Below are 23,201 nucleotides of genomic sequence, written 5' to 3' on the forward strand. Positions count from 1 at the left end.
CAAGAAATAAATAATTCTTTAAAGATAATTCTGAAATATTTTTAGGTGAAAAATAATCTTATAAAGTTTCAGAGATTATTCAAATATTAAGTTAAATTCATATGTAAATCCTATCAAAATCAAATAAAAAGCAATCACTTAATTTAACCAATTTTTTAAAAAGTTAATTAAAAATAAGAATTGTATCTAATTAGACTGTACCAATATTTATAGGTTGTACACAGTATGATACCATCGTACATATATGAATATACCACAGTCAATCTCTGCACCACAGTGAATCTCACCAGGTGCATATCCACAAGATTGGGATCCTAATTAGAAAAAGATATATTCCATGCTTATAAAAATATATCAAAATAGATTCTACTGCCACGTATAAATAAAAGAACCAATTAAAAAAAAGAAAACATACAAAAATTTGATTCAGTTCATTCATATCTACACTTTAACTACATATTATATTTGTGATTTGGGATAATTTACTTCTCCTTCTTGAATTTATTCATTTTTTAATTTATTAGTGATAATAAAGATTACTACCTTAAAAAGTTTTAGCAGTTATGCAAACTCTCAGCAGATGACAAGACAAAGCAGCACATTATTATTGGTAGTAGCTGCTAATTATATTTGATTTTTTCTCTTATATTTTATTTATTTTGTTACTTTCTACTGCTTTTCAGAGTTTATACATATTATTTTGTTTTAGCAGTTTATTAACAATATATTATTAAACTATAGTTTCTGTTAGAAGAGAAATTTAGAGAAGTTAGGTGACTTACTCTAAACACCATTTGCAGTCATGGAGTTTGGCTGTGGGACAAAGATTATAAAAATTTTAAGTAAAATTAAACATGGGCTAAATAATTCAGCATGGAAGTTATCATTATAATTAGACAAATGATGTGTGGATTTTATAATTGACATGATATGTATGAATTTGGTTGCCAAGAGGAAAAAAGAGGAATTTAATAAGTATAGTTTACTTAATTTTTTGTTTCATTGTTTATTTTACAGAAGAAGCCCTCTAGACACAGGTTGTACAAGGTTAGGCAGAAACTATACAGATCACTAAGGTCCCTCTTTCTTCTAATACAAATCTATGGAGGTCACAAATTTAAAAGGAATTCTTAAGCATCTGTTCTTTCTTGGGGATTTAGAAGGGAGTCTATTATGTTGCCTTTTCTATTTATAGAGGTTCCCATGTTCCTTGGATCTTAGCCCCATTCTCCATGTTTAAAGCCAGAAATGGGACATTTTCCGATATTACTCACTCTCTGACCTCTATTTCACCATATTATTTTTCTCGGTCTCTTCTGCTTACTTTCCCCTTCCTTCAAGGAATAGTATTATTACATTGGCCTCACTTGTATAAGCCAGTACAATCTTAAATTCCTTAACTTAATCATATTTTATAAAGTTTCTACTCCCATCTGGGCAGCTATGTAAGACAACATGTTCAGTTTATGGGATTAAGACATGATGTCTTATGGTTGGGCTGTTATTCTTCTTACTGTACTTACTGCATTAAATGAATTCTTCAACTAAACTTTAACATATATCAGTTGAAAAGTTTTTATATATACACAAAATTTTACCAGTGATAAAGCAACTCTGAGATTTACCTGTTCTTCCTTGCTTCATAATATTTTAAAATATTATTGTTTTAAAATTTACCTTTTTATTTTTTATTTTATATTTTCCAGAGTAAAAAAAAACACCATTTTTTAAAAAATGAAGAAAATAGTTTAGAATTTTGATAAAAATATTGTTGAATGTCAATAATAATTAATTACTATTGGTTGCATAGATGTCCCCTTAAGGTTTGGTCCTTAGCCTGTGATTCACTTGGAATGTTGAAGCCTTGAAGTGTGGGGCCTGGTGGGAGGAATTTAGGAAATGTGGTCATGCTCTCAAAGGAGATTGTGGGATTCAAGTCTATTCCTGTTCCCTCTCATTCCTTTCCTCCAACCGTGAGGGGAGCAGATTATTCCACCACACTGTCATGATTTGTATCACCTCACCATGGGCCTGAAATCAAGAAGGCAAACTCATCAAAACCAGAAATGTTTATGAATTATACCAGAGTTTCTTCAGTGTACCTATATGATACAAAAGATTATACAATTTTGCAGTTCACTAGCTCTTAAATTACAGGTTATTAAAAAACCCTGTGGGCAATGGATATGGCTACATCACCATCTTTCTTTTTAAAATACTAACAAACAACATCAAATGTTGATCAATATAGAAGTATATGAAAATTATATATATTGCCATGAGCTCATAATAGTCTTCATCCCAATGATTCCTTACAACTTCATATACCTGGTTATTAATCCTTCCATCATGTGTGATTGTTTATCTTTCCTATATGCCAACACCAACATTTATAGCTACTAAATTCATTCATAATTTAATTTCATTATTTGTTGAATATTCACAAATAACTATATTTAGAAAAAGTTCATCCCCAGCATTCTGTAATAAATGCACAAATTATTTTAAAGATTTCAATCACATAATCTGTGAAAGTTGTGTGCCCTACATTTAAATATTATCTGAGTATTACAATGTGTAGAATTTGAAAGTTTATAAATTCTACAGTGGTGTAGTATACTCAAATCACTTAGCAGTTTTCAGTATAGATGTGTAAATCACTTAGCAAAAGTTTTCAGTATAGATGTGTAAGTAATACTACAAAAAAGTTTTTTAGGCTTGTTAGCAATTTTTCTTCAATTTAACTAATCATATAAGAAATTTAAAACTTAGTTTTATTATTTTATATTTCTATAACACTGAGATAAAATTGCACATTTATCTCTTAGTAAGAAAAATAACATGAGAAAATATGGTTAACTCATTGTTTATGTAGAGTAAGAGAGTCTAGAAAGAAATGTAAAGAAAGTACTTGAGTTGAGAATTCTCTGGACTAAAATAAAATTTATATTACCTTATCTTATTTAAATTTTCTTAGAGGATGTGAAAATCTTCACATACATAAAATGTATATATCTTTATTCAAAATACTTTTCTTTTTACCTAAAGAAAAGTACATAGCCAACATATGGGCACAATGGTGTATACCAACATAAATTAGATAATAATAAGAATACTGTCTGTGAAGTAGCATGTAAAATTATATATGCTCCAGTTATTGCTCTAAATCTAGAAGTTATTTTAAAAACATACTACATTCAAGGTCATAAGATTTATAAAGAGTAGAAAGAAAAATTATATGTTATGTATTCATTTTGAAAATGCTCCTAGATGTCAAGTTACAAGATGCTGTATTTAAAAAAAAAATATGACTCAACTGTTGAAACAGAAAAAGAAAGTTATACCCAGTAATCAAAAGATGCATAATATGAACCTGTAGAATTTAGATAGGATTCTAACTGCAGAACTATATAAAGTACAGAATATTGCAGCTCAAAAATAGTATTATTACACATGAATAAATGCCCAGGTAATGTAAACATCACTGTTTATGGACATTAGAGGTTAAGAATTTCACATTCTTTATCTCACACCTCCAATAGAGGATCTTGCACTTCTGATTAAAGTAACTGTTAATGGGCATCATTTTTGTAATGTCAATTCCATGGTTGTTCTGATACTTGGTGTTTGTGTGTGTGTGTGCGTGCATGTGTGTGTGTTTGTGTATGTGTGTGTATGTGTTTGTTTGTGTGTGTGTTTTGTCCCATTCATGTATTCCTCAGAATAATTTTAGATGTTGAATCTTCTCAATATAAATGCATATAGAAAAGTAAATGAATTGAAATGTTTTATAAATGAAAACCTTACTGTGGTTTTCATGAACTCTTTTTGAAACTCCTAATTTTACTCTGTGCTTATTTCAAGATCACACAACACTCTCTCATATGGGGCTTCACACATCTATCATATAAGGAGGAAAATTTATGTCTTTCCCCTTAGTGTAATATTTCTTATATTAAATAATTTATCATTTTAAAGGTTAAAGACTTTGGTTAATATGGGATGATACTTTAAAATGTACTCAAAACTTGTTCTTTGACAGCTATAAAATTTGAGAAATATCTTAATTTTTTGAATACTTTAACAAGGAAGTTATTCGCAGTTTTCATAGAGTACATAATATAAGAGACAGATTAATATGTCCTACATAACTTTATTTTATCTTAAGAACAAAATCAAGTTTTGCAGGCATAATTTTATTCCTCTTATTCTTGTTGAACATGTTCACGCTGTCCCCAAGGAGTAATTCTAAACCTGAATTACAATATCATGAAAATTTGTGATTTAGTTTACTTTCTAGATTTTAGATTAGTACTTTGGAGAGTAGCATTGATAGGGACAAAATAGCAGAATGGAAAGGATACACGTTTTGAAATTGAGGGTCTTGTTTTGAAAGCAAAGCAGGTTTACCTATTTAACCAAGTAGCTTCAACAACTTACTTGTCTTTTCCATTTCTATTTTTTTCTCACCTCTGAATTGGAGGCAATAATAACCTCCTTTACATATGTAATTAGTTTAGAGATATATAGACTTGACACAGACAGTCAATTTATAGATGCTGATTGTCCTGATTACTAATGACATTCTGATTATTGCTATTAACTTAATCTTTTGATTTCACATAAAAGTATACCTCATTAAAAAATTTAAAATAAATAAATAAAATTAACTCAGTATCTCACTTGGAACATATGCTAAAGCCATATACAACATAATTCATTTTTGGTGTACTTTAAAAGCTTTATTGAGGTATAATTTATACATAGTAAACTGCTTGTTTAACATCTACAATTTGATACATGTTTACTTATATAAAAATCATCTCTGCAATCAAGAGAATGAAAACATCTGTCAAATAAACACAGTAAACATTAATCTTTAAAAAAATTTTACACAGCTAATAAAGTAAAAATTTTCATACACAAATTGAAAAAATGCATTTTTTTCTTTTTATTTGATTATATTAATTTTTCAAAACACAATTAGTGTTCACTTTCTTTTCCTATATACTATATGTCCAAAACTTCATATCACACACACAAAATCTCCCCCAACTCCTTTTATTTTTAGAAATATTACGTCATATAGAATAGTTACTTCTACAAAGAATGGATTAAGCAATAGAGAAATTTAATTCTCAAAAATGCAAAGCTTTTTTAAGATGAATGCATTGACTTCAGCATGCCGTCATACATCCATCTGCAGGATGTATTATTTCCATTTTCAAACCAGTTGATTTATTGTCACAAGTTGACTTCTGAAGCTACAGACAATACAAGAGTTTGGAAAGGGGGAAGGTGAAATCTGCTGCTTATACATTTCATTAGGAATGCAAAAAGTTAACTCAGAACCAAAGTACACATTCTCTAGAACCAACCAGTTAGCTTTGGCTCAGGAATACTTATATGAGAAAGAGTATGAGAAGCTAAGTCTCTAGAAAAGGACAAAAAAGCTGTTTTAACCATATTTACCAGAGTAACCAAAATTGCATAGGACCACAGCAGAGCACAATACTTAAAGATTTTAGTGCTCCTAATAAAGAAATACACTCAGTGTTTAAAGTATACTTTATACAAGGCTTGTGAGAAGATTAAGATGGATTATAATTCAAAATGAGATTTGACTTTTTAAAATACAAATCGAATTGTTAACAACTAGTCTAATTTAATATGAGAAAATATGACATGTAAGAAGAAAGTGCTTAAAAAAAGAAATTGAATGCATAAAATGAAATGCATTGCATAGTATAAACTAATAGTATAAACTAATTAATATTTACCAAGAAAATCTTGCAAAATGTATCAAGACACTATTCTTCTGACATATATCTATGGGATGCAATAAAATATTAGATTAACTATTTTTAAGCTGAAACATAAAACATCAATTTATTAGTAAAGTCTCACAGAATTATAGATAGAGATTCTTTCTATTCTAAGAAAAATAAGCAAAAGTAAAGAAAATGTGTCTACTTATCTAAATTTAAAAAAATTGATATAGCCTAGAAGACAGAAACAATTAGAAAATCTTAATATATCTTAATTATGGCTATTCATTTAAATTTCCAAAGAGAAACTGTATTACATAGCAGTTAATTAAAATAATTAGCAAATAAAGCAAACACTATTCAAGTATTTGTTGTATTATCACATCAGAAGGTGAAATTACTCTCATATAAACATTTTAAGTAAACCACACCATTTATGTTATGGTTTAGATATGAGGTGTCCACCAAAAGCTCATATGTGTGACAATGCAGAGAAGTTTAGAAGTGAAATGATTGAGTTATAAGAGTCCTAATGTAATCAGTGCATTAAAATACTGATAACTGGGTGGTGACTGCAGGCAGATAGGGTGTGGCTGGAGGAGGTGGGTCACAAGGGATTGCCTTGGGGTTTATACTTTGTATTGATAAGGAGAGTTCTCTCTGTTTCCCGGTGCCCTGTCCCCAACTGTTTTCCTCCACCACATTCTTCTGCCATGAAGCCCTTCCTTACCTCAGGCCCTGAATAAAGCAGTTAGCCATTTATGGACTGAGATGTCTGGAACCATGAGCCACAGAATACATTTTTCCTCCTCTAATTGTTGTTATTAGGTCTTTTAGTTACAGTAGTGAAAAAGCTAACTAAAACAGAAACTGCTACTGAGAAGTGGGGTTGGTGCTATGAGTAACCTAACTATGTGGTTCTGAAGTTTTGGAGCTTTAGGGAATTTATGGGAGAAATTTCAAGAAGTTTAGAGATGAAAGCTAGAAAACTTTTAGAAAGATGTAAAAGCAGATTAATAGGTGATTCTGATCAGAACTCAGAGGACCAGAATGCCAATCTGATGGTGTATAGTCAAGAGTAGGCTGAGTTTTCAGAGGAGAATTCTATTGGAAACTGGACTAAAGGCCATTCATATTACATCCTGGCTAAGAAGTTGCCCATCTTTTCTCCAAGTCTTGAGACTTTCTGTGAGGCTGAATTTAAAGGTGATGGATTTCTTAATCTGGCAGAAATTTCTAGGCAGCTTAGCATTCAGGCAGTGCATGGGTATTGCTGGAGGCTGTTAGCCAAATTTATTGTGATAACAAAGAGCCAACAGCAGAGCAGAAAGATTTGAAAAACTTGCAGTTTGGCCAGAAACCTGCCAGTAAAACTGTGTCTAAGAAGATTTTTAAAGTCAATACAGTCACGCTAAAGAAATACTAGTGTTGGGCTGGGGATGTGACTCAAGTGGTAGCAAGCTCGCCTGGCATGCCTGTGGCCCGGGTTCGATCCTCAGCACCACATACAAACAAAGATGTTGTGTCCGCCGAAAACTAAAATAAATAAATAAATATTAAAATTCTCTCTCTCTCAATCTTTCTTTCTCTCTCCCTCTTAAAAAAAAAAAAAGAAAGAAATACTAAAGTGGGGCTGGGATTGTGGCTCTGCAGTAGAGCACTTGCCTAGCACATGCGGCTCCTGGATTCAATTCTCAGCATCACATAAAAAAAAAAATTCTCTCTCTCTCTCTCTCTCTCTCTCTCTCTCTCTCTCTCTCTCTCTCTTTAAAAAAAGAAAAGAAAGAAACACTAAAATAAGAAAATATTAAGAAAGATAGGTTAATTAAGGATATCTCAGGAATTGGCGAGACTACACCCATCTCGGTTCAAGAGTGAAAAAATTAAAATTCCTTTCAGAAGAGACCATTGCTGCACCCTCCTTGTAGTGATGGGGTTAGAAAGTGTCTTTTTTTTTTTTAAACCATGCTTAGCCACCATGCACTCAGAAGCTTGGCCTCTGCTCAATATGGTGGCAGGGCTTGGCATCGCCCACATTGTGTTTTTTTTACAGTAGTGCTCAAGTTAGTGGGTTATAGAGGCTTCCACCAAGATCTCAAAAGGAGGCCCAAGAGGGCAGGCAAAGCGTAGCAGGGTTGGAGTCAGATGTGAGAAGAAAGCCAAAGCTGCAGTGGAGACCTCTGAAATTAAGAAATGACAGTTCCATGGAACATCTACCAAGGAAAGCTGCAGGAATCAATCAGGGAAAAGCCAAGAGAGAAGCCATGTGGCCTGCAATGAGCATGGTCATAGGAACCCTTTGGAGAGAACATCATAATGCAATGTTCTTCAGATCCCAGATGTGGTACTACAGGAATTGTTTGCCCAGCTGAATTTTTTTTCCTTCTTAAGTCCCATCTCTTCTCTCTCTGCACTTATATCTCTTCATAAAAATGTTTACTCTTTATCTTTATATACTGGATGCATTTAGCTTGTTTTTGATTTTTATAGGAGCTCATGCTGAGAATTTCACTTGAGATTTAAAGGTGACTTTGGACTTGTACTTTTGGAAAATCCTGAAACTACAGAGACGACAGGGCCTACATCTGTTTTGCATTATGAGGTGGGCATGAGCTTTTGGGAGCCAGAGGCAGAATGATTTGATTTAGATATGAGAAATCCCCCTAAAACTCACATATGAGACAATGCAAAGAAAGGTTACAAGTAGGGTGTGACTGGAGGATATGGATCTTTGGTTATGTGCCTTTGGGGTTATATTACCTTGTAGTTAAGAGAGCTTTTTCTGCTTCCTAGTGTCAGGTCCCCAGCTGCTTTCTTCTGCCATATACTTACATCATGATGTTTTGCTTCACCTCAGGCCCCAAGGACTGAGAACTCTGAAACTGTAAATCCCCAAATAAACTTTTCCTTCTTAAAATTGTTCTCACCCAGTAGTTTGGTCGCCACAGTGAAAAAAATAAAACTTACTAAAAAAATTAGTTCATAAAATGTAAAATCAGCAAATCAGTCATGGATGAGTGATAGTCATCTGAACAAGATAGTATGTTATTTTTTGCAACACTTAGATAACATGGCTAAAGTAGAAGTCTCACTAGCTGACATCAAGACTCATTTTAAATTGTAATAATTAATATCATGTGGTACTAGCATAAAGATTAACAGTTATGTAAATGGAAATACTAAAACAACCCAGAAATTGATTCCCATTAATCTTCTACAATGTTGTTTTTTTTTTATTTTTTTCCTCCTAGAAAATCACCAAAAAATACAGTGGTAGAAGAACATTCTTCAACAAATGTTTCTGGAATGACTGGTATCCATTTGAGAAAAGAAATATGAGCTCAACTCCCTACTTCATCACAAAATGTACTTAGGACAGATCATTATAATAGCTAAAATCATAAAACTTAAAATGACACATAAGAAAGAGTCTTACAATATGGCAGTAGTGAAAGATTTCTGATTAGATGATAGAATGCAATGTCAAATAATGAACTGTAAAATCTTTCAAAAGTAAAAAATTTGATCCTGAGATAAGGATCATGCAAGCCACAGATCAGGAGAATTTTTTTTTATTTTTCTATTTATATATTTTTTATTTATACTAATTTTTAATTTATAATTTTAAACTTATTTGCAAAATATACTTCTGACAAAAAAACCTGGCAGTCAATAAATATAAAGAAGTTCCTGCAAGTGGTCAAAAAGTGGGGAAAAATTTCTCCAAAGCAACATAGTCAAAGATTTGAAGGGGCATGTCACCAAAGCACAAATGGCCCATTAGTTCCTAAAGAGATCTTCAACATCGTCAGTCATCAAAGGAATGCATGCTTGAGGTTCATGCTTATATTGGCCAGGGCTTTTCAGAGAAAGAGAATCTCTAAATTATTCTGTTTCCTTGGAGGGCCCTGACTATTATACCAACAAATATATAAAAGAAAGAGAGGGAAAATACTGGAGAGAGAGAAGAGAGAGAGAGAGAGATCAAATAATTTTTCACACAAGCATAGCATAAGTGGTAGATGGGGACAGAGGAAAGAGCGACAGTACAGCCTGAAACAGAAGACTGTCTACTGGCAAAATTCCCTTCTCTTCAGAGGAAGTCAACTCTTTATTTCTAAGAACACCAACTGATTGGATTAGATTCAGCTTTATTATGAAGGTAACCTGCTTCACTCCAAGTCTATGTGATTCATATTTTAATGTCATGTAAAAAAACCTAACCTCCCAGGAACATCCTGTGTACTGTTTGACCCAATATCTGGACAATGTGGAGTAAGCAGATTGGTACATAATTACTCACATAATTAAATCTACTGTAGTGCATTCTTCATACATTTTACATGAAAATAAAAAGAAAACTACATATAATTTTTGTATTCTAGCAAAAGACATACAGGCAGAAATATTGAGGGGGTACAATAATAATAAATTTCTATTGGGCTGGGGATGTGGTTCAAGCGGTAGCGTGCTCCCTTGGCATGCGTTCAGCCCGGGTTCGATCCTCAGCACCACATACAAAAAAAAAAACAAAGATGTTGTGTCCGCCACAAACTAAAAAAACAAAACAAAACAAAACTTCTCTCTCTTAAAAAAATTCTATTGCTTGCATGTGTGTCTCTATTACTTATGTGTGTCAGGTACCTAGTGTAATCATATCAGACTTTAATTGAGATTTAGAAATGACTTCTCACCTCTAATACTCAATATGACATACTGTGATCTTCTGGAATGCTTTCTTCTTCCAAGCAATACTTATCATGTAGAATCTGTCATCACTTAGTTAAGATCACACTTCATTTGATTTCCCAAGATGCACCACTGATCTATTTCCCCAGTGATTTATCAGACCAATTAGTTTATATTGCTTTTATAGCATTTGACATGTTTTAATTATTTTTTCTTTTTCATGCTTGTTCAACAACATTATATGTAATTACTAACTTGTTTGCCCAAATAAAACGTAAACTTACTCTGGTCAGGATCTAGGATTTATTTAGCTTGCTTTGTTCTTAATTCTCACTGTACAATCATTTCTAATATATATTCTAAAATATATATTAGGTAAACTTGTTACTTTGTATAACTGTCTAGTAAATTTCCACAAATCTGGAAGATTAAAACAATATGTGTTTATATATCACAGTCACAAGTCTAGAAATACTGTACCTGGTTCCTAACAGTGATGCAACCAAAATGTCTCCGAGGGTTTTAACACTAACTGAGATTTTGGCCAACCTTACATGAATGTTGAAAATTAATTTCCTCATAATGTTAGAACTTATCATGAGTTGCTTCCTGAGGTCAGCAGCAGAGAAGAATCTAGAATTTCTTCCGTTTCTGCAACCTAGATCCTTTTTATTGGCCCATGTGATTATATAAGATGCAACTAAGAAAACCTGTCTCTGCTTTAACCTGAAGCCAATAGATTAGTTATCTTAATTATGTCTGCAAAATCTCTTGGCCTTTGCCATATGATGTAACATTATTTCTGGAGTGATATTCCCACATCCTTGCTATTTCATTTGGTAAAAAAAGAGTTAACAGTCCATGTCAACTAAAGAGGTGTGGGCTGCAGAATATCATTGATCATTCAAGATCATCTTACAATTCTGCACGCTATTGGGAGTAATAAACAATAATGATACATATTTGCATAAAGCATTCAAAATTTTATAAAACCCATCTATGCACTTGCAAACATTATACCATTGAACAAATTGGCAAGAAGTGTTCAACATGGGTGTCTCCAAAGCACTCTCTCTCTATATATATATATATTCCTGCAATAACATTGCAAATATGATAATTGTTATTTTCTAATAATTGTCATTTTTTGGTAGTTCAAAATTTCTTGGGATCTTTTTTTTATTTGTTTTAATTAGTTACACATGACAGTACAATGATCTTGACATATCATAAATTTGAATCAAATGGGAAATAATTTCTCATTATTCTGAGTGTACAGGTTGCAGAATCACATTGGTCATACACTCACGTATATATTGATGTTTGTATTTAACAGATTCTTGTGCTTTCAGTGACTTATACCTAGTTTATAATAAAATTTAAAAAATAAATAAATAGAAATATTCCTACTCAAATGATATGTAAAATTTTAAGAATAATCTTTGCAGGGAAAGAACCAGCATGCTAGAAATACATGATAAACATTTATATAATGAACGACACTGAGGTCTAAATCTTTTAGATAGCATGAAATTTAAGTTGACTAGACACCAGAGGCATTTATGTACTAGAATTTATTTGTTCTTTTAAAAAATCTTTGTTCAAACATTTCTATTGGGTAACCACAATAGTACCATGTTTTTAAATTAAAATAGCATTTTATATTTTCATTGGAAATGGAAAGATGTATACATACTACAAAGCAAATTTCTTACGGGTGCAATGTATTTATGGCTCAAAGGATTTTACATTTAAGGCTTTTTGACTGTGATTTACAAGAATAGTCTATGTTTAATGAGCTAACAAATTCCTTAAGAGCATGTTTTTCAACTCCAATATACAATGAGCAAATAAAAACAAAATGCAAAAGGGAAAAAATATTGGCCTTTTTTCTTTGTTTGGCTACAGACAATAATTGGCTTAGTCCCAATGCATGGAGTGTTAATGCAGCATTTAAATGGCACATTAGTGCATCCCTTCTAAAGCAGAGAATTCATTGCCAGTTCTCTTCTCTTGTGAATCCTTTCCCTTTACATCATAAAATAGTTGTTCCAAACATAACTATAGCAGAGAAATGGAGTAAAATTGTTTTATAATGCATTATATTTTATCATGAACTGTTTATTTTATTAAAAGTAGAGAAGTTTTACAGAATACATTTAAAGATTTTGTTGGTAGGCAAATTTATATTATTTACTTTAAAAATTAGAATTAAATTTCAAGTATTTTGCTTCCAGTGACTTATACCTAGTTTATAATAAAATTTTAAAAAAATAAATAAATAGAAATATTCCTACTCAAATGATATGTAAAATTTTAAGAATAATCTTTTCATGGAAAGAACCAGCATGCTAGAAATACATGATAAACATTTATATAATGAACGGTAATGGTTTTGTGAAATACACTGAAAAGATGGTGTTTATTGTTGTTAGGTCAAATAAACCAAAATATAGAGTATTTTATCTTTTAATAATAATATTTTATAAAACTTAAAAAGCAATTAGTTGTAGATGGGCACAATATCTTTATTTATTTTTAAGTGGGGCTGAGGATTGAACTCAGTGCATCACATGTGCAAGGCTAGCACTCTACCACTGAGCCACAAATTTTTTTTTTTTTTAATGGAGCTGGTTATGTAAAGCAAAACATTCATTCAAGCAAAGAATCTGATGTGAAAACATTTTCATCTCTCAATTGGGAGCTAACAAACTACAAAAATAATATTCATAAATGAATGCAAGTAGCAGAATATTGTGGCCAAGGGTAGAGAACTTGTTGCAATATATTCATGCTCAAATCTGTGTTTTATAAACCATGAGAACTATATTGAATAGAAGTGGTGATAGAGGGCATCCCTGTCTTGTTCCAGATTTTAGGGGGAATGCCTTCAATTTTTCTCCATTGAGAATGATGCTAGCCTGAGGCTTAGCATAGATAGCTTTTACAATGTCGAGGTAAGTTCCTGTTATCCCTAGTTTTTCTAATGTTTTGAACATAAAGGGATGCTGTACTTTGTCGAATGCTTTTTCTGCGTCTATTGAGATGATCATATGGTTCTTATTTTTAAGTCTATTGATGTGGTGAATAACATTTATTGATTTCCGTATATTGAACCATCCTTGCATCCCAGGGATGAATCCTACTTGATCATGGTGCACAATTTTTTTGATGTGCCTTTGTATCCGATTCGCCAGAATTTTATTGAGGATTTTTGCATCTTTGTTCATCAGAGATATTGGTCTGTAGTTTTCTTTCTTTGAGGTGTCTTTGTCTGGTTTCGGAATCAGGGTGATGTTGGCCTCATAGAATGAATTTGGCAGAGCTCCTTCTTTTTCTATTTCCTGAAATAACTTGAAAAGTATTGGTATTAATTCTTCCTTAAAGGTTTTGTAAAACTCCGCTGTATACCCATCCGGTCCTGGGCTTTTCTTGGTTGGAAGTCTTTTGATTGCTTCTTCTATTTCATCTATTGTTATTGGTCTGTTTAAGTTGTGAGTATCCTCCTGACTCAGTCTGGGCAAATCATATGACTTAAGGAATTTATCAATGTCTTCACTATCTTATAGTTCTCGAAACACTGGCCAGAGCAATTAGACAGACGAAAGAAATTAAAGGCATAAAAATAGGAAAGGAAGAACTTAAATTATCACTATTTGCAGATGACATGATTCTATACCTAGAAGACCCAAAAGGGTCTACAAAAAAACTACTAGAACTAATAAATGAATTCAGCAAAGTGGCAGGATATAAAATCAACACGCATAAATCAAAGGCATTTCTGTATATCAGCGACAAAACTTCTGAAACGGAAATGAGGAAAAACACTCCATTCACAATATCCTCAAAAAAAATAAAATACTTGGGAATCAACCTAACAAAAGAGGTGAAAGATTTATATAATGAAAACTACAAAACCCTAAAAAGAGAAGTAGAAGAAGATCTTAGAAGATGGAAAAATATACCCTGTTCATGGATAGGCAGAACTAACATCATCAAAATGGCGATATTACCAAAAGTTCTCTATAGGTTTAATGCAATGCCAATCAAAATCCCAACGGCATTTCTTGTAGAAATGGATAAAGCAATCATGAAATTCATATGGAAAAATAAAAGACCCAGAATAGCAAAAGCAATTCTAAGCAGGAAGTGCGAATCAGGCGGTATAGCGATACCAGACTTAAAACTATATTACAGAGCAATAGTAACAAAAACAGCATGGTACTGGTACCAAAACAGGCGGGTGGACCAATGGTACAGAATAGAGGACACAGAGACTAATCCACAAAGCTACAACTATCTTATATTTGATAAAGGAGCTAAAAGCATGCAATGTAGGGAGGATAGCATCTTCAACAAATGGTGCTGGGAAAACTGGAAATCCATATGCAACAAAATGAAACTGAATCCCCTCCTCTCGCCATGCACAAAAGTTAACTCAAAGTGGATCAAGGAGCTAGATATCAAATCAGAGACTCTGCGTCTGATAGAAGAAAAAGTTGGCTCCGATCTACATATTGTAGGGTCGGGCTCCAAATTCCTTAATAGGACACCCATAGCACAAAAGTTGATAACAAAAATCAACAAATGGGACTTACTTAAACTGAAAAGTTTTCTCTCAGCAAGAGAAACAATAAAAGAGGTAAATAGGGAGCCTACATCATGGGAACAAATTTTTACTCCCCACACTTCAGATAGAGCCCTAATATCCAGAGTATACAAAGAACTCAAAAAATTAAACAATAAGAAAACAAATAACCCAATCAACAAATGGGCCAAAGACCTGAACAGACACTTCTCAGAGGAGGACATACAATCAATCAACAAGTACATGAAAAAATGCTCACCATCTCTAGCAGTCAGAGAAATGCAAATCAAAACCACCCTAAGATACCATCTCACTCCAGTAAGATTGGCAGCCATTATGAAGTCAAACAACAACAAGTGCTGGCGAGGATGTGGGGAAAAGGGTACTCTTGTACATTGCTGGTGGGACTGCAAACTGGTGCGGCCAATCTGGAAAACAGTATGGAGACTCCTGGGAAAGCTGGGAATGGAACCACCATTTGACCCAGCTATTGCCCTTCTTGGACTTTTCCCTGAAGACCTTAAAAGAGCATACTACAGGGATACTGCTACATCGATGTTCATAGCAGCACAATTCACAATTGCTAGACTGTGGAACCAACCCAGATGCCCTTTAATAGATGAATGGATAAAAAAAATGTGGCATTTATACACCATAGAGTATTACGCAGCACTAAAAAAATGACAAAATCATAGAATTTGCAGGGAAATGGATGGCACTAGAGCAGATTATGCTTAGTGAAGCTAGCCAATCCCTAAAAAACAAATACCAAATGTCTTCTTTGATATAATGAGAGCAACTAAGAACAGAGCAGGGAGGAAGAGCAGGAAGAAAAGATTAACATTAAACAGATACATGAGGTGGGATGGAAAGGGAGAGAAAAGGGAAATTGCATGGTAATGGAGGGAGACCCTCATTGTTATACAAAATTACATATAAGAGGTTGTGAGGGGAATGGGAAAATAAACAAGGAGAGATATGAATTACAGTGGATGGGGTAGAGAGAGAAGATGGGAGGGGAGGGAGGGGGGATGGTAGAGGATAGGAAAGGTAGCAGAATACAACAGTTACTAATAGGGTATTATGTAAAAATGTGGATGTGTAACCGATGTGATTCTGCAATCTGTATTTGGAGTAAAATTGGGAGTTCATAACCAACTTGAATCTAATGTATGAAATATGATATGTCAAGAGCTTTATAATGTTTTGAACAACCAATTAAAAAAAAATTAAAAAAATAAATAAATAAATAAATAAAAAATAAAAAAATAAAATTGTATTGGAAATTAAAAAAAAATAAATAAATAAACCATGAGTATTTAGTTAAATAGTCTAGTATTTAGCTAAATAGTCTTTGCCTTGGTTTCTTCTTTTGTAATATGAAAATAATAAAACACTTCCCTCACTCCTGTCATTTTTTCAGAATGGTATTTTTCTTTCTGTGCCTGGTTTATTTCATTTATCATAATGTCCTCCTTGTCTGTCCATGTTGTCTTGAATGACAGAATTTCCTTTTATTGTTTAAAGACTGAATTGTGTTCCATTGTGCAAATAAACCACATTTTCTTTCTTTCTTTCTTTCTTTCTTTCTTTCTTTCTTTCTTTCTCTCTCTCTCTCTCTCTCTTTCTTTCTTTCTTTTTTTGTTATTAGAGATTGAACCCAAGGGAGGCTTAATCACTAAGCCACATCCCAAGTCCTTTGTAATTTATTTTATTTTAAGGCAGGGTCTACTCACATTTTCTTTATCTGATGATGGATGCCTAGGTTAATTCTGTAACTTGACTATTGGGAGTAATAATGCAATGAACAGGGGAGTGCAGATAATTCTTTAATATAATGATTTCATAGCCTTTATATGTATGTGTGTATATATATGTACATATATATATATATATATATATATATATATATATATATATATATATATATATATATATATTCTTAAAAGTGAAATTGCTAAATAATAGTGAAGTTTCATTTTTAATTATTATTCTGTAGTAGCTCTACTATTTGCATTCCCACCAACAGTGTGACAGGGTTCCAGTTTCTCTACTGGTTTGCCAATATTACCAAATCAGATCCATTTTACCCATGGCTGAATGCCAATTACTAAAATGAATTTTGCAAAAGATCAAGGGTTTACTCATAAAGCCATAAAGCAGGTGGATACAGAAGATCCAGTGTCAAATCTGCCTCACTGAGGGTATAATGTGGAGATATTTTTAGAATAAAGAAGCAGGGTGATCTGAGGTGTGGGAAAAATTAATTGAAAGTAAAGAGAAGTGCAGTAATTGCAAATGCATAATCACATTCTATGGTTCTTAAGAAATAGTACTGTTCAGTTAGAATCAAAAACAAACAAACAAACAAAAAACTTCAAGCCTCTACCCATAAAAACTGTGGGTAGAGTTTTGTCCTTCTGGGAAAAAAAAAAAAAAAAAAACATAGTCACCCATTGGATGCTTGGGCAATCCCAAATGAAGGCATTAATGGATTCAACTTGTTTGAGCTTTGAAAGACTTCCTTCAATTTCTTGACATACAACTTAATCAACTGTTAACATCATGATAATATGTCAGTGTTGTTATCTATGGAAACCTGGTAGGGACATCAAATAGTTTATCATTTACCTGAGTCACTTCCAAAATCAGTGATGAAAGCAGGTAACTAGAAGCAAATGAAACTGGAAATTTTACTGAGGTTTTCCCAAAACTTACTTTCTTTGTCTTTTTGGTAAAAGCCATTCTAACACGTTTGAAGTAATATTTCATCTTGATTTGTATTTGTATTGCTAAAAATTTGTATTGAGCATTTTTCTTATACCTATTAACCAAGGGTATGTCTTTGTTTAGAAAGGTCTACTTCAGTTCTTTTCCAATTTTTACATCAGGTTATATGCCGATTATCTTGATTTAGTAATTCCACATGAATACATATATTAAAACATGTTGTACACCATATATTAGGTATAATTTTATTTGTCTATAAAAACCTCAGAGAATTATTTGACGTTAAATAAGTAAATTACATAAAAATTACATACAGTGATAACCTCAATTGTATAAGTTATTTAAATACAGCAATTATTATTTTACCCTCTTGTTTAGGATGTTTACTAAATCTAGACAAATTTGTTAATTTTTTAAAATAAAACTTTATGTTTACATTTCAATTTATACTTTACTTACACTTCAACAAAATCGTAGTATAGAAATGCTTTACACAATAAGAAATGTAAAAATCAATAATATTGGCATATGTCTATCTTTTTTCTGTAAATTTTTATGTCTGAATATAGCAAGTCATTTACTGATCAAACACTGAGACTAGATGATGGTTAAAACTGCCTGTGAGTGATACAGACAAGTGGTAAAACTGAGATTAGTTGTGGTTTTCAAATTCCAAATCCATAATTATTCTACTAATTGAGATATGTAAGTAGTAACTGCCATATTTATTATTATTATTCTGTACCTTCTTAAGTTAGTGTTGATGGGTTTTTTTTTAACATTGTATCTGGATTTCTCTAGGAATATTTTAATGCAAAATGTATAAAAAGGATGATTTCTCAAGTAATCAAAAATCAAAAAATGGTCAGAGAATTACATTTTAAATTAATATACTTAAAATTAACATATTGTATTTTATTTAATTGAATATATTTGGTTCCCCTACACATGAAATGAAATAGAAGATATGTTTTAACAGGCCTCACAACAGAGACCTGACAATGAATAGTAATCATAAATTGCTTAACTTCAAGATATCAACAATTTATAAATTCTGCATTGGGAGAGAAATGTAAACAGAATCCAAACCAAACAAAAGAAAACAAAAATACTATTACAAGAATGTTAGGTTTAAAAGGTATGAAGATTGTTGACATTGCTAAAGAAAATGCTAATTTATCCTATGCACACATAGAACCCATTTCTGAAATATCTATAACTCTTCTTTCACAGTAAAACAAGACACTTCTCTTAAAGTCTATTCATTGTTTGTTTATAAAGCATTACCATTGGCTTTACATTAAGTAAATATTTACATTTATAATCTGAGAACACAGTCATTCTTACAGTTCCCTGAAGTAACAGACTCTAAATAAATTTTGCTGCTATTACTACTTTATAAACAATCATATAAAATTAATTTATTTTTCAATATCATGACATTTAGTTCAACTGCTGTGGAGCTGCTCTTTCCAAAGGCACTTTGACATGGAAGGAGGAATTGTCATACTTTCATGGAGTTCTGATTTCAGTTAGTTCTGATAGGTGAATAGAAAAAATAATTTATACTGGGTATATTCCTTAACTATTATGCAAGATTCTTATCTCTCTTCAAGAAGAATCAATAATTCTATGAAAAAATAATTATAAATATATTGTTAGTTTAATATGAATGAATATCTAAGTTATGGAGGATGACAGTTGTAGGGAAATTATAATAATTTATTATTTATTATTTAAAAGCTAAGGAAATTAACTTTCTATTGGAAAATATCAATACATTGTGAAACAAAACACAAATCTGATTGTGATAATTGTCAATATATAAAAGACAAAATTTAAATATAGCTTCCCCTTTGTTATGGTTTGAATATGAACTGTCCCCCTAAAGCTCATGAGACAATATAATTAGATTACAAAATTTGTGGCCTAATCAGTGGATTAAAGCATTGAATGGATTAATAATTTGAAAGGACTACCAGACTGTGTGGCAACGATTGATAGGTATAGTAAGACTATAGGAAGTAGGTCAGTGGCAATGCCTTTGGGGTTTATATTTTGTCCCTCAAATTTTGACCTCTCTCTCTTCTTCCTGGATGCCATACACTGAACAGTCTTCCTGTCTCACACTCTTTTGCCGTGATGGTTCTACCTCACCTTAGGTCCAGAGCCATGGAACTGGTCAACTATAAACTGAACCTCTGAAACTAGGAGACCAAAATAAACTTTTCCTGCTCTAACTTGTTCTCCTAGAATATCTTGATCATAGTGATGAAAAGCTGACTAATACACCTTTCTTAATGAGAACATGGGGAATAGTTTTTACTCTTGAGAGAGGATAATACAAAGACTGGAAAATATGAAGAAATTAGCAAGATGGTAGAATCTTAGAAATCTGGAGATCTTTTATCCTTGCGAAATAAAAGATGGAATGTAACAGTTCCCTAACAGTTTTACTAATCCTCTGTCTTTCAAAAGCAGTTTTGCCACTAATTTTACTCCTATATTATTTTCTTCTAGTTCCCACTTACTTGGTAAAATGGACAAATGTATTTACTCTAGGATATATGATTCAATGCAGGTACTTTTGAAAGTGAAAAGGTAAGGATTAATCATCAAAGCAGGCAATAGGCATAAAGATTTCTCCATCAAATCTGAATTCTGTTTGAGATTCTTCTGATTTTAACATTTTTGATTTCTAAGTGTCTTTTTAGCCTTTTTAACAATTTTAACAATTTAGCACTTTTAACAATAAAATACATTGTGGTAATAAAATAATTGTGGTAAGAGTTCTATGCTGCTCTTGTCTCCATTGTACCCCACAGGCTACCTTATTTAGTCATCTTTGTACGAGTAGCTAATACCTGTGCAGAGTTCCTCAAAAGTTAGTTTTAAGCCTCTGCCTCTTTTGACTTCATAATTTGAATAAACAACTTTATTACTCACATTCACTTGGTGAGGAATCATGTTGGCTCCAATTAAAAGCAAAGATCTTTGATTGTGGTCCAGCAAGGTGCTTAGGAAAAATATACTCTGGATGTATTTATTAAGGGGTCATAGTGAATTGTGGTAAATATGTAAATTGTGTTAAAAGGAAATTTAGAGAAATACACTCAGAGTTACAGTTGAACCCAATATGCCCAATATTTCTGAAGACAACTATTTAACAGAATATGGAATGGATTTTACAGATAGAAAATTGGCCAGGAACCTCTTCTCAGTTTCTGTTGTTATTTCTAAATATTGACAAGAAGAAATGAGCATAATGTTAGAGGTGATAAGATTTATAGAAAGTTTTAGAAAGATGTTATGTAGATATCTACTGACTAGGGAAAAAAAACAAGTTTGATTAGAACCATTACTAATGAAATTTAGTAAATTTGATTTTTATTTAAAAAAAAAATCTTCTTTAGTTTTCTGGTCTGGGATTCCCCAAGAATATAAGGTTAATTTAGACCAAAAACTAGAATATAGTTATATTGGTGAATCTTAAAAAAATAGAATATTTCTGAAGTTGTTTTCAACTATAGCATTGTCACATAAGGAGTAGAAGCTACATTCAAAATTACAAAAGCAAACACCTTTTGGTATAAGTTTGGTTTTGTAATGAAGAGTATAAATAAACTGGATGCTAAAATACCAAGATTTCAATTAAGTTTATTAAGAAAAATAAATGCTTTCAGCATGAGATCAGACTGGAGGCAACAGAAGAGAGATTCTTAGGCACGAATGCCTGATAACTATCAATAGAAACTGATAGAGCCAGAAGTTTTTAGTCAGTTTAGGGCGTACAGATCTTTCTAAGCTCCTACACAGGTAGACGTAACCAATGTTTGCAAGTATAATTACCTAGACCTAAGTAACAGATAAAGGGATCTCTACGGAACACAGAGATCATGCCAATAAAAGAGATATTTTACAAAAATCAGATGACATTAAGTAACTTAACTAAATGTTGTGCTACATTCCTGAAAACTCTGACAATGTTAAAGATTTATGTTCCCTAAAAAGGGGCTTTGTTAGGCTTTGTTAGGCCTTGTTATGGGGACAATTTTTCAGGTCTTCCATCTCCTGATAAAAAATTATTAGTTTCTTTCATTTCATGATATTCATAGACAGGTTCCAGATACTACAACTGCTATTTTGTATTAATCTTATTTCAGTATTCACGTCTTTTTTGTTTATATCATAGAAGTGCCCACCCCTAAGGTAAATTTACAACCTGTTCTTCCTGAACCAGATTTTTACCATGGACTCCTTGTCCCACCCAATTTTTAAAAGGGGACTCCAAACCGCTTGCCTCGCTGTACATCGTCCCCTCTCAGGTCAAAGCAGCAAGAAAGGTCACCCTACTTTTTTCTTACAGCAGTAGGAGGTCCCTAACATCAGAGGGAAAAATTACAGTCAGTATAGACAAATAATTGGGTTATGTCAAAAAATGAGGGACTCACTATACTCAACTGTATACCAATGATGGTTAGTCAATGATTTGATTAGTCCATAAAACCAGTGGGGAATGTTATGGGCCAGGCTATGACCAAATAGGCTCCGTTTTACTCTGAGACTCCATATCATGTAAGAAAAATTTCTCCCATGGGAAAGCCCCACCTCTGTACCCATTAATAGTTACCTAGCATAACATACTTGGCAACACAAAGTAGCAATTCTTATACAAGGTAAAATTGCTCTCTTTGCTTTCCATTTTTCTTGGGCAATGAACCTTGTCAGAAATTGATTGTCCAGACATTAGTAACTATTCTCTAACTTGTACTAAACTAGGGTTATTTTGATGCCCTTCCCTTCTGCTTGCTTGTTGCTATGCCATCCTGGAAAGTCCTCTGGAACATACCAATGTACCCATGGCATTGTTTCACTAACTGCCCAGTCGAGCTTCTGTACTCCCTTGCTTGCAGCTACGTTAACCCAGATGTAGTTTCTGCCTTTCAATATCCTAGAATGCTCAGGCTTGGGGCTGTTCCTTGCATAGTTAGTTATGGGTCCTGCAGGGAGCAGTTGCTAGCTGGAAAGCTAAATAAAGACTCTTCAATTTGGACAAAACTGGGATTGGTGTGTTTTCTGAGCAACCTTCCCCACAATATTCCTGCCCCACAACAGTTGCAAATGACAAGTAGATAAGTTCTGGCAAATATTTCTCAATATTTTCATTTACATTTACAGGTCAGGTGAAATCAAAAGAGCAAAGACACATATTAGAACTTCATCTTCACTAAGAGGATTATATGACTGTCAATTTAGTGTCAACTAATACAAGTTTAAATATCTACATCTATTTTATTTTGTTTACAAATTATTATAATTCTTATCTCTTTTATTCCTTTTTATGTAAAAATTTTAATTCTGTTCAGTAAATATCTATCTAAGTAGGTTTTACTGTTAAGAATATGCAGATTCATTATTGGGTTACA

The sequence above is a fragment of the Marmota monax genome, unplaced genomic scaffold (assembly GCF_021218885.2).
Source record: "Marmota monax isolate L192 unplaced genomic scaffold, Marmota_monax_Labrador192_F-V1.1 WCK01_AAM20220418_F8-fsc00049, whole genome shotgun sequence".
Taxonomy (NCBI): domain Eukaryota; kingdom Metazoa; phylum Chordata; class Mammalia; order Rodentia; family Sciuridae; genus Marmota; species Marmota monax.